Here is a 14,212-nt window from a genome sequence, read left to right as displayed (position 1 = left end):
AAAATTTTATGTTCGATCTAATTGCTATGTGAGAAGCGTTTCCGTCAATGGCAGTTTCTTGTTTAGACTCTAGGTGTCTCATAGTAACTGATAAAGCAGACAAAAAGTATATTCGCTTCATTGACCTTAAGTAGTCTGGCGTAAAAACAGCACGGTTTTAACTGAGCATGCGTGCTCCAGCTGGGTGGATACCAATTTTGTCAGGCATGCAAAACTCGGCACAACACCGGCAAAAGGCGCCCAAACGTTAATCGTTACATTTGTATTAATCCTGTCGCCATTACAAACGTTCACAAAGTTGGGAAATGTTGGACCAATCTCGTTCGCGGTTTCAACACCACGCGACCAATCCGCGTGTAGTATTCCGCCCTGTTCAACATTTGACCAATCACAGATGAGCACGAGGATCCATACGCGGAAGTGGTGAATGATTCCATGGCGGTGCGTTTGAATTCGATGTTATGTCTAATTTGTTTTCACTTTTCACAGTTTATGTAGTGTAAAGATGATAGAAAGAGATGGATAGCGTGAGCAGCAATAAAATATCTGCTAAATGTTCTATGAAATGTGAAATTAGACTGTAAATGATCCAAGATTAATCAGCAAATTGTTTTTGTTGCAGCAGCCAGCATGTGTATGATGAGCATCCTTCTTTACCGAGGCCCAGGAAGTTAAGGTTCACTGACATCAATCACATATCCTTTTTTTTTTTGGCAAAGTGGGTGCATCCTCTACGGACCCCCAGTGACAATCTGACACCCTTTTTTGTTGTTGTTCAGATTTGTGCCAGACAAATCTCTGGTGTCAATCCAACCTGTCCTGACATGACACTTTTTCATCAAAGCAAAGTGCCGAGCTGTGGTGGTGCTGAATGTAAGTGAGCGAAATTATTTGTTTGGGATTTATTTTTACTGTTGTTTTTAAGTGATAGCACATAAGTATTATGGTATAGCTTCAGGATAATATGACAATACAGTGTTTGCGTGATAATTGTTGGAAAACAAAATGTGTAAAAATACACATTTCTGTCATATGTCTATTATAATAGTCTTGGGCATAATGGTGTAATAGTACTGTCAGAGATATTTATGCAATATTTTGCAATAACAGATATTTTATAGCACCCCAATTTTTTTTTCTGATAGAATGACATAATGTGTTGTCTATTTCCTAAAACAAATGTGCGCCTCAGCCTTATCAATTTTCAAACCGCAGCGAAAATGGCTCCCCTGTGACGGATTCCTGCAATTTCCCACACTTTTACAGGCCATTTACATAAACATGCAACATCAATCTTTAGCTCTCTTCAATTGATAATATTTGAAATTCTGGCCGTGACGACCGCAGCCTTTGCATTTTTGCGTTCCTTCTCTTATCCTTCTAAACACACAACTCTAATCCTATCAAAGACAGGATGGAAGGTGGAGGGGAATATTCCAGAAAGGGAATTAGTGGGAGTTCATGAAGTGAGAGAGAGAGAGAATTAGTATTCATGGAAGTTCTGGGGATAGATGTTTAGTTGTAGGGGGATGCATGGAGACAACGTGAACTTGGATTGCTGACATATTTATTTTATTATATAATTTTTTATTGTTTTGTTAGCTTTATAGTCACTTTAATGCTCAGGAGCAGGGCCACTGCTGCCTACATGGAGAACATGTAGCGTGCAAAGGCCCCACGATGCATTGGGGGACCCCATTTTGTGCAAAGGCACCAAGACAGAATAACAATAACCTGTTTGCATGTCTGGCTCTGTTGGTGTAAGGGTACAGCTGCTACTTTAACCACCCTGGACTGAATACTTTTTTTTACTAGTTATGTTTAATTTAAAAAAATATATTTGAGTTAATTTTTGCACAAAAATAATTTATTGAACCATTTTTTTCTCCATGAATTCATAAAATGTATCTAACTAAATCATACTTCAAGTCAAGTTGCATATGCAATAGGTATAAAAAACAGCATAGCAATCAATTGTCGCAAAAATAATATAATCAAAAGATGCAGGAGTTCATTTTATTGAAGTTATTGCCATATTTTTCCCGCAAATTTGTATGACGATGCTTAAACCAATTGTTTTCTGGAGATGGGGGTCATTATTTACAATACATATAGTATAAGCTATTGGCTCATCTGATGTATGGCTTTTTTGTCAGCTAATGAAAGACTGTGATGAATTATTCATGCTGTAAAACTCCCATGCGGCACCTTAATAATTAGAAGCCAGCTTTTCTTCAAGTTGTTCTAATTTGAGCACAGGAGCATGTTGCCGTGACAGGGAGGGAGCGCTGATGTGATGAAGGACGGGGTGACGTGAGGGTATCCCGCTGAAAAATTCTAATTTACCCACAATGGGTCGAAGCTTTTTATGGAGTCATATTGAGGAGCATCACACAATGCTTTCATCTGCTTTGTCCAAACTTGTGACGTGGCCTTTTCTGGAACCTTCTGCTTACCCTTGTTGCTTATTTAGCATGTGTGAGGAGGCGAGATAAGGCTGGCTGATTAGCACCCAACAAGGTCTTCTTCTGTGAACTTGTGCCACTCGGTTTAAAAGTTTGCAAAGAAGCGGGGAATGAAAAGGGAACACTTAAAACTGCACCAAAGTTGCTCTCGTCTGTTGTAGAGTTACATCATCACCTCTAAATGATGTGTAAATACGTCTCCCATACGTAGTAGTTAATTTAGGTTTAAGATCCGACTTCCACCACTCGACTTCCACTTTTATTGACCATGAGTTATCGATTTGCTCAATCAAATGATGAAAGTGATACTGTAACGAAAAGCTTAGGTGCATGGGCCCAGGAGGAAGGTCTTTCCATTCGTTTTTAAATGCCATTTGTCAAACACAAGAACCAGGTGACAGTTACACTAAAAAGAGCCCGGCCTTTTCATTAAGCTGATTTAAGACAAAGCATGCACGCGACAAGCGGAAAGGTTTCAAATGGCCTTTTTGTGGAATTCAAATGCCCTGCTCCCCGCGCCCCATTATGAACTGATAACAGATGAATGCCTGTAATGTTCCTGCATTGAGGCGTAGCGGCCGAGGTGGATAAAAAGCTAAATGATCTGCTTTGTTTTACTATCGCAAACGCACAAATTTATGCATGAGCCAGCACGGTATGTAGTTTTTATTAAACTGTCTTTCCATTGAAGCGTTTTATCCACAATGTGCCCGAATATTAATAGGAGCTGGCTTATAAACCCCCAGTGAGTCATAAATGCAAATGTTTGAGCGACAATCTAAAGGCCTCGGTGGTTAACCGCTGCACAATTACGAAAGCTGTATAAAAAAAAAAAAGCAGGGTTCACCGCCCTGCGACATGAACGCTCTTATAAAGTCGACGAGCGGCCGTGAAATACGAGGTGAATGGAGATATCGCCCCGCCCCTTGCTTCCATTAACCTACGCAGAAGTGCAGAATAGGCAGAGTGAACCGTGCAAAGGCCACGACGAGATTGAGCTCAATTAAGAAGCCCCGGCGTGGTTGCCACGGCGCCCACGGATTCTATTCTGTGCGTCAACAGTTATAAAGCAAAGGTCAACAAGATTTATTTTCAGCGTTTTAAATTGAACTGAGATAATTGAGAACTTCGGAACCGCCATCATGACAACACCGCTCATTAAAGACTTTCATATGAACAGCAAAAGTGTCACTGTGTGTCGAAAATAGGGATGGGGCATTCTTGGAATTTGAACGAATCCCGGAATTCCGATGCTAGGAAGAGGCAAGGTCATGAAAGTTTGCATGGTTTAAAATCCATCCATAAAGTATCTCAAAAGAGTGAGTATTTTTATTTTATTTTGTGAGATAATGACTGGTTGTACGGCGGCCGAGCGCGCAGGCCTCACAGTTAGGAGACCCAAGTTCAATTCCACATGCTCGCACGTACTCCTCGTGCATGCATGGATTTTCTCCGGGTACTCCGGTTTCCTCCCACATTCCAAAAACATGCTAGGTTAATTGGTGACTCCAAATTGTCCATAGGTATGAATGTGAGTGTGAATGGTTGTTTGTCTATATGTGCCCTGTGATTGGCTGGCGACCAGTCCAGGGTGTACCCCGTCTCTTGGCCGAAGACAGCTGGGATAGGCTCCAGCACCCCTGCGACCCTCGTGAGGAAAAAGCGGTAGAAAATGAATGAATGAATGACTGGTTGCACGGCGGCCGAGTGCGCAGGTCTCACAGTTAGGAGACCCGAGTTCAATTCCACCCTCGGCCATCTCTGTGTGGAGTTTGCATGTTCTCCCCGTGCATGCGTGGGTTTTCTCCGGGTACTCCGGTTTCCTCCCACATTCCAAAAACATGCTAGGTTAATTGGCAACTCCAAATTGTCCATAGGTATGAATGTGAGTGTGAATGGTTGTTTGTCTATATGTGCCCTGTGATTGGCTGGCCACCAGTCCAGGGTGTACCCCGTCTCTCGGCCGAAGACAGCTGGGATAGGCTCCAGCACCCCTGCGACCCTTGTGAGGATAAGCGGTAGAAAATGAATGAATGAAAATAATGACTGCACTAATTAGTGTCAGGTAAGAAAATAGAGCACTGAAGTGTCTTAGGTTGACTCTCCAATGAAGGGACTTTGTTAGCAAGCAAGTGGGTGCACTTTAGAGAACTTGGCGTGATGCAATCAGCGGCAAATCAGGGGTGTTGAGGCTCATCACTTGTTGCAGCGTCAATGAAATTACAGCTCGTCTGTGTGCTAAATGAGGGTCTCTTCCCTAATGGCTCATAATTACACGATGAGGTTCCCCTCAACGAGGCAATCACCGCTTACTTGCAGTGATCGTAATCACAGCCGTTAATGTTTGTTGAGCGGGTCTCCTTAATCAGAATGTCCGCATGTCGGCAAGCCAGCGTCCCTTGGACCGCTTCTTTTATTTTTTTTTAACAAAAACATCAAACTACATAATTAAGCACCGAGAGACACAATCAGCAGAAGCTGTAGTAATTCTACACTTGATCAAACTTACTTCAAATATGTCAGATCAAAACACAATCGCTAGTAGTATAGTATAAATGTTATAGTACTCAGTTGCAGAAACATTTTCGAGGTTCCATGTACTGCTTATTCGCATTAGGGTTGCTGGAGCCTATCCCAGCTGATACCCTGGACTGGTGGCCAGCCATTGGCAAGGCACATGCAGACAAACCTCCATTCACACTCACTAAAATGTTCTCCCCCCATTCCGTGTGGAAGTGGTGCGTTTTGGGCTTTTTTTTGTCTTTCTTATCGACGCCATTGGAGAAATTTTCTGAAGTTTTAGAAGAAATAAAATTGAGGTTACCTAACTAGGAAGGTAAAAGTGACTATAGGGATGTTATTTCATGTCTACAGGGCTCTAATCATGGCAAAAACCGTATTTAGAAAGTTATACACATGTTTTCTGTGTTTTAACTATGAAAATATTTTGTGTATTAATATGGAGTCTGAGGCTGCATGGCGACCGAGTGGTTAGCGCGCAGGCCACAGAGCTAGGAGACCCAAGTTCGATTCTGTGTGGAGTTTGCATGTTCTCCCCGTGCACACATGGATTTTCCCCCACATTCCAAAAACATGCTAGGTTAATTGGTGACTCCAAATTGTCCATAGGTATGAATGTGAGTGTGAATGGTTGTTTGTCTATATGTGCCCTGTGATTGGCTGGCGACCAGTCCAGGCTGTACCCCGCCTCTCGCCCGAAGACAGCTGGGATAGGCTCCAGCACCCTCCACAACCCTTGTGAGGACAAGCGGTTGAAAATGAATGAATGAATGAATATGGAGTCCTTAATTCACGGCCGGGCCTGGAGTTAATGAACAGTGATAAACGAGGGATGAATGTATTTTCCCATTGAGCATCGAAGTGTATTATACTGGAATTGGACCCTATGAAATCTTTTGAAATAACAAGTGCACAAGTCAGTTGATGAGGGTTCTGGATTCAGTACTTTGTAGTTTGAAATGTGAATAAATGTACTCGTGTCCCTCGCTTATCATGGTTCATTGGACTCCGTCTATCATCTGATGGAATCGTTATGTATAGAAGTATATATTTCTTTTGATGAAAGACACACATACCTTGCACGGCCGTGATAAATAATGAATAGAATCTAAACTGGAGGACGACCAAAAACCTAATTTGAATCTTAATTATTTAAAGTGGGCCTCCCAAACAGACATTTGAGGTATTTATATGCGGCATTGACTCTGTACTCTGCGTTCTGCATACTGATACCACATACAAGACAAAAGCAATGTTTATCTTCCCGAAGTTTGCGCTGACTTAATGTAGCATGGAATATTTTTTTTTCCGCCATGTGTTATGGAATCTGACAGTCGCTTCTTATCTCCTGTGCCTGCAAATGTTCCAGAATAGTTGGATAATCCACTGGGATGACGCCGTCTCATCGTTTGACCCTTCTATCACGGCATCAATACATGCAATCATACTGTGTCAAAAGGCCCGTATAGGCTGGAAAAATATGAAAAAGACTAATTCAAGTAACAGTAGGGAAGTAATATGTATAATAATAATTGATCCTACTTTGAAGTTATTTCAATACGTATCATTCCTTGCCAAAGCTTGATTCTTAGATAAGATGTGAAATGAAGATAGTTTATCAGTTTCAATGCATGAACTTGATATTTAATCCAGTCAAAGCATGCAACTTTAGTTTCAGTCTGCAATCACATGCTGATATTAGATCGGGTGTGTTCAACATGTGCTAAGAAAAGAAAGAGGGGAAAAAAAACAATAGCAAAAAAAAAAACATTGATGCTTTTCGTAACCCCACTTGGTGTCCTAAGTCCAGTTCTGGTCGGATATCTGTGATGAAGAACGTAGTTCCGCTTTGTTGCAGGGAGGTTGGCTTCTCACAACAATATACCTGTGCATTCATGAAGACATTTGCATATTCTTCCTCTGTGGAACACAAACGTAAACAAGATGGCTCCCTCTTACCGTGAATGTGTTCATCACATACACATGAAGGAACAGACGACAGGGATACGGCGGGAGACCAATCTTTACTTAAACGGTCCCAGCAAATGAGCGAAAATACGTCCTTCATCACCAAAATCAGACCACAAGTGGGGGGGTAAGTTGCTGTCAATGGACTACGGTGCTGATGGGGGTGTCATACAACTTCATGTCAAAAAATCCCTTCAACTAAAATAATATAGTTACATGCGTAATGGCGTTACATTGAAGCACATGACAATTCAACCCAAGTCAGTCTGCATCATAGTGATACATTTCAACGTTTACGCCCTTCGCCCCCGCTACAGCGTGAGTTATTGCCACCTTATCTCACCATAATCCCCATTGTGGCCAGGGGGGACGCCACAAAGCACATCAAATCTGCAAAAGAGGCTGGTTGTATTTCCAAGGAAAAAAAGACTGACATCTAATTCCCACTCAATTGTCCACAGAGGGAGGGACTTACTAAAGCCGCTTTGAAAGGGCACCAATCTGAATGAAGAACCTCTGCGATAAACAAACTCGGGTTTATTTTCTGGATAGGTCACTTGGGTCCCTTGGAGGGATTTGGTACATTCTATGTATGTATGGATGGATTTTGAAAGGGCTTTGTCGTAGCGAACATAGGAAAGTCTTATCATTTTCTCATCAAAAACAATAACATTATAATGTTAGCTTTGCTATGATGTTTGTCATAATGCTACGGCTTCATGCTGGTTATTGTCGTTATAGTCATAGTGCTGTACCGTGAAAACATGGTTATCGTTATTGATTCGATGTAGAACCTAAATCAGGGCGGCACGGCGGCCTAGTGGTTAGCGCGCAGACCTCACAGCTAGGAGACCAGGGTTCAATTCCACCCTCGGCCATCTCTGTGTGGAGTTTGCATGTTCTCCCCGTGCATGCGTGGGTTTTCTCCGGGTACTCCAGTTTCCTCCCACATTCCAAAAACATGCTAGGTTAATTGGCCATTCCAAATTGTCCATAGTTATGAATGTGAGTGTGAATGGTTGTTTGTCTATATGTGCCCTGTGATTGGTCGACCAGTCCAGGGTGTACCCCGCCTCTCGCCCAAAGACAGCTGGGATAGGCTCCAGCACCCCCGCAACCCTCGTGAGGAAAAGCGGTAGAAAATGAATGAATGAATGAACCTAAATCAGGGGTGGGCAAACTGCAGCCCGGGGGCCACATGCGGCCCACCAAGCATTCAAATTCTAAATAATAATAAATAAGATGTCTAGTAGTTATTTAGTAAAAAAAAAACAAAAATAAACACATCTAAATACCTCAGGTAGGGTTTAACAAGAAGATACTGATGTTTGGGTTGGTCACCTGTTCAGAAACAGTCTCAAGTTCTTGTTTTTTAATGCACAAGATTAGACACATGCAATCCAGAAAATGATATGGAAATGTCACAAAAAAGTGGGCTAATAAATTGACAATAAAAGCACAAATACTGCGGATTTCAGAAAATAACAAGATGGAATGATACTGCACTCTACAAGAAGCAATGAAGTCTGTAAAATTAAATAATTAAAAAAAAATCCAAATAGTGTTAACTATAATGATGAAAATGTTAATATTAATGATGATTATAATGATGGTAATAATGATAATAAAGATTATAACAATAATGATAACAATAATAATATTGTTTATTATGATAATAATAACAGGGGAAAACAAGACAGTGGCATGAATATGATTATATCTTGCAAAAAGGGGTAGGCATTTATAAGCTTTTGCTTCAGCCTACTCCTTTTGGGCTTGTGATCAGATAGCTGAATATAGATGTAAATAATGGAGAGTTGTATTTTTTGTTTTTGTTTTCGTGTATTTGCCCAAATAAATATAATAAAATAAAAAAAACAGCAACAAAACTAATTAAACAAATTAAATTACATAGTTTGATGTGGTCTGATGTCTGAAAAGGGACATGAGAACATACAGCTGATAGTATAATACCTTTACAGATAAAATTAGACAAATAATTCAAGGAAAATTATAAGCATAAAATAGTGTCAAAATATTTGCCCACCCCTGACCTAAATGGATGTTAAGCCTCGGCATGACGTAACACTGAGAACAGTATGACACTCGTATTTCAATCTGTTAGGGTAATACAAGTACAGTAAAACAGTGTGCCTCCCAACTACAAAGTGCTCCCTACATCCCAAGCGACCACGGTCAAACTTTGTTTGAGTTCCCAAAGTCGGCCTCCCGGTGGACGGCCAACTTCAAAAGGCAGCGGAACACTTTTGCAGACGTTCAAGTTAGCACTTTTTTTTAGGGGGAAGCAAAAGTGCTTAAGAGAGATAATTGCACGTTCATCAGGGAGAATGTTACACAAGACCGTCAGTCAGTGAAGCTGGGAGGCTCTTTCTCATTACATGTACGCTATTAGCAGAGGCGGGGTTTATTTATGCACGGCTGGAACCCTCGGTTAGTTTATAGGGCTTGTTAAAGGGTGCAGTTAACACGTGCATACAGATTTATTGATATTGCCTGCAATGCTCACATCTCTTCATTCAATCCATGCAATGAGATGCCTGTTAAAATAGAATTTCTCTTCTGTTCTGATCGTATTTTGTTAATGAGTTTATGTTATGTTTTTTCCATCGGTGTTAAACAGCTGCTTGGTACATGTTCATGTCCAATTCTTTTAAAAGTTGACATGATATCTTGCCGAGACGAAACCATTTCATGGGTACTAGGCCTGGGTTGATAATAAATTCATGAATGAATCACGCAATAAATGAAAATGAACTCTCTAATTTTGCCGACATCAGTATATTTCCATGTGTATATGTGTCAAGCAGGAAGAGGGTTCACTCTGTGCATTGGTTTCAGCACCTTGACGTGTTTCTTCTACAGAACAACGGCATGAACGGAGTGAACCCTTTTGTCAATCATGCAGTCTTATTGTCTCGGTGGGTGGAGGCGGGGCGGAAGAAATCCATCCATCCATTTTCTATGGTATGCTGGAGCCTATCCAAGCCAATCGCAGGGCACATATCAAATCAAATCAACTTTATTTGTATAGCACTTTTCCTGCAAATACATGCAACACAAAGTGGTTTACAGAATTAAAACAATTACCACAATTAAAATGAAAAAACAAAGAAATATAGACAAACAACCATTATCACATAAATCGATACACTATAAACTGCACATCAGTTGAGACTATTTTTAATTGTTGCTTGTTGATGTTCCACATGGTCTTATCCCGCTGCTAATGATGCCACTGATTGGACCAACTCACAGTGAAAAAGATGTGGCACAGACATGTTATTTTTTTGTTTTTTTTTAAGGAAACGCCAATTGAGATCAAAGCCAGCTCCGTGCTCGTGACTTCCCAGGAAGTAATTTGGATTATTAGCGGAGGCACATCCTCTAATGGGGCTTTGCATGAAGGCGTTCATTATCATCGTAGAGAAAAGAAGCTGAAATATTTCTCCCTTTTTCAACTTTTGTATTATCTTAGCTGTGGTGATTGGTAGACAAACAAGATGGCGGCAGGAAGGCGGCGATGACGAAGAGCTTTCGCTACTGCAAGGGCATCTGCATTTAATCTGCATTATTTCATGCTGGAAAAGGCTGCAATTTGTGTGCAATAGTGCGTTCACTTGTCTGTGAGCATGATGTAAGACTCGCCATGAAATATGAGCAAAAGGCCATTTCAATTCCTCTAAAATATGACAATCTATTCCCTTTTCTCATAGGAAATAATTTTTTCGCTTTACCCCCAAACATTTGGATTCTTTTTGCATATTACATTGAAACACAACAAGCTGGTGTGAATCTCAGCCAGATGGCACTTACTGCTCTTTTCTGCCCGCCGATCCATCTCAGTGGTGCTTTCATGAACATCTGCCTCCCTCGTAAAGCCGGGTATGGTACACAAGAGGCAGGGTGGAGCTCGGCGTCGCTTCATTGCTTAAAAACTTTAATTTTGTGTCACATTTGTGTAACGTTTGAGGCCATGGATAATTTAGCTAAGCCACAGTGGGCTGAACTCTCTTGCAATGCCGCTATATTCCTCAGGGGGCGCTCTGTTCCTCTTTTTCATTGATATTTATATTGACATTTCGTTTGGACTGCCAAAAAGATTGGTGCGGTATCTGCAGTGATGCGGATGCTGCATTTGTGTGTTTTCCACTGCCTTTCTTGCGACTCGTGTCCATTTTCACTTCCCAAATATGCTACTCCAGGAAGCACACATCCATCCATTCAGCCGCAATAAGCTACCTGTCTGGTGTTCAGCGTGTGTGTGATGAAAAACGACTGTGGGCCGTCATCACGGGGAGCTGTGTCATCGCCTCTGACGGCTCCCTACTCTGCCCAACACTTTAACGGGCGTGAAACACGGCGGCCACGCTTAACTCACCATTACAGTCGCTGTCAGCCAAGCGGCAGGCAAGACGCCGTGAAATTTGAACACGTCAATATTTTTCATGACGGGTGGTAATTGATAATTAGACCCCCACGGGGGGAAAGGTGGTCTTTGAATGGGATTCCATTATTGTATTTACGTATTTGGTATTGTTAGGATTCCGCAGGGTTTGGCCGTCAGCTTAGTGTGACTGATGAGTTGATGGACTTAATTAACATCTACGTGGAGATGATTTGGTGTTTCTAGTCTCTTAATATCCGGAGAAGATGCTCATCAAACTCGGGTTGTACCATTTCTTCATACGTAGCATCATGCTCACCTTTTACTACACTTTTACCAACGATGTGCAATTGACACCTATTTTCCCATTCATATGTTTTGGTTTGTTTTTCAACATAATAATATATAACAAGAGTCTTTGTGATAACTTACATTTATAACTTTCTTTCCTAACCTAATTTTCCAATTTGCAACTTTATTGTTTTCAAAAATAATTTTTTTTCTTTAATATTTGACACTTATACTCCTGAATTTACCTAATTTTTATTTTTGGAAAATTCCAACTATTCCTTGTTATGTCTGTTTTTCTGCTGTTTTTTTTTATTTTAACATTGTTGTAAAAATTTTCCTCAGAATTATGACTTTATTCCAATAATATTTTGACTTTATTTTTTGAATATTATAACTTTTACCACAGTCTGATTTTTCCAAAAAAATTTGGAGTTTCTCAGAACAACTTTAAAAAGACATTTTAAGTTTATGCTACTAAAGTTATTTTTCCTCATAATTTTACAGCGTAAATTATGTAAAATTATTGACTTTTTCTTGTTAGATTAAATATTTTTTATCTTAAAATTTGAATTGTATTCTTATATTTTATATTTTAATTTTTCCGCAATTTTACAACTTTATTTTCTTTTGTCTTTTTCTCATAATTTTACAACAAAAAAAAACAAACATATTTTAAGTTTATGCTACTAAAGTTATTTTTCCTCACGATAATACCTTATTTATAATTTTGACTTTCTTGTTAGATTGCAGATTTTTTTCTCTTAATATTTTGACTTTATTCTTGTAAAACGATTTCTGACTTTTCTATTTTTGCTGTTTTTTTGTCAAATTCTATGTTTAGAATGTGCTGCAGGCCAAAAAAAAAAAAAACAGCAGAGTGCCGCCTTTGGCCCCAGGGCCGGACTTTGCACAGCCCCTGTTATGCTGCGGAGAAATGGCAACCATCTGTCTTCTCTTGTTCCCGTTTCTAGCTCAAACTGAAAGCGTGTAAAAAATGTACCATTAAAAAGCCATTGAGCCGAATGTCATTATTGACCTTCAGCACCACTTGCTGAGGCTGGCATGCATTTGTCACGTCGCAGCGAGAGATCAATACATGGATCAGAAGTGAGTGACACGCCCCAGGGTCATGTGCTAGAGAGAAAACATATCGCAGGGAATGTGGAGGGACTCCCGTCGGGTCATCCGTCTGGTTTGGTGGTCACTGATTCAACTCGGGCATATTCAGCGTGTGGAGAGTCACCTTGTCACTTTGTGTTCATTTATTCCGATTCTTCAAGTGTGCCGGGACATGAAGACAGCTGCTTCAAATTGATTTCCACCCAAACGAGTTCGGAAGCCGGCAAGGAAGGGGAAAGGGAGGGGCTGCGCTGTGGAGTCGTGCACTGTCGCTTACAAGGCAAATCGCATTAGATCAATGCAAAATGTTGCTATATAGTTTGACTTGGGGGGCCGCATTTGGTACAACTACTATACAAGTGAGCTCATGGGAAGTTACATGGGGGGAAAAAAAGGAACGCTTGATCTGCTCAACCTTACAGTACAGGTAATCTGGCCTCAAGGAAACATTTTTTTTTTAATCGAAATTATTGGTTAACTGTGCTATTTTTAATGTCTCACCTTTATAGTACAGGTAATCTGGCCTCATGGGAGCGTTTTTTTTTTTTTTTGGCGCTATTTATTATGTTGTCTGATTTATCCATCCCTTATCCTTTATAGCGCTCCAAAAATTTGCATGTATTAGTATTTTGTATAATTTATGTAATATTTTTTATTCCTACTTTTTTGCTCAAAAACTCGGACATTTATAGTTAAAAATAATAATAAAAAAAAAAATAATAATAATAATAAAAATATATATATAATAAATATAACCCCCTGAAATTGATAGTATTTAAACAGTAGTTTAAGTTTAGCAGTTTAAAATAAGATTTGTTTATATATTTATATATAAGATTTGATATTTATTTATATATAGTAATAGTAATTTCTGGACTTCATGTGGTTAAAATGACAAAATATCCAATCGGTGCATGTTTACTGCTTATTTTTAAGAGTTTAGCTATATAAAATTCCAGATGCTAACTGCTGAAATTAAAGTTTTATCAGCTTTCTTTTCCATTAAGTAATTTCTATAAATGGTGTTTTTATAGCTTTGGGAATACAATCAAGTTTAAGAAGCATAAATGCACACTAGACTACCTTTCTCTTAACGCTGACACATTTTTACACTACACAGTAGAGTTTAATATCAACATTTATTTATTTAAAATATTTATAATAAGAAATAAGTTCAAAATAAAATCTAAACAAATAATACAGGTTTAGTCCACATTGAAAGAACCCTTTTAGAACCCTTTAGATATGAAATAACACCACCTTTACATTGTTATTATTCTTTGTTTACATCACATTGTGCCGGTTGTGGTGTGGGGGTCACTGCAGGGACAATTGAGACGGCCTATGCTAGCATAACAAACTAGCGAGCTAACTAGTTTGTGTCTCCAGTTGACTTATTCTAAACATAAGAAAGTGTTTCAAATGGAGTTTTCAAAAGGAAGAA

The 14,212-nt window shown here is 39.7% G+C and overlaps 1 protein-coding gene across 1 annotated transcript in view; it reads left to right on the top strand.

Annotated features, from left to right (window-relative positions):
• Nucleotides 1–484: 484 nt before the first annotated feature.
• LOC131106811 (uncharacterized) overlaps nt 485–14,212 on the top strand; it is a 36,993-nt gene continuing 23,265 nt past the window's right edge. The window contains exons 1-2 of the mRNA XM_078799211.1: nt 485–676; nt 780–873. The gene's annotated coding sequence lies outside the window, so the exon portion shown is untranslated. The remainder of the gene's footprint in view (nt 677–779; nt 874–14,212) is intronic.

Source organism: Doryrhamphus excisus, linkage group LG19, assembly GCF_037039965.1.
Source record: "Doryrhamphus excisus strain RoL-2023G ecotype Guam linkage group LG19, RoL_Dexc_Guam_v1.1, whole genome shotgun sequence".
Taxonomy (NCBI): Eukaryota; Metazoa; Chordata; class Actinopteri; order Syngnathiformes; family Syngnathidae; genus Doryrhamphus; species Doryrhamphus excisus.
The sequence above is the reverse complement of the archived record's forward strand: the minus strand, read 5'-3'. Positions and strand labels throughout refer to the sequence as shown.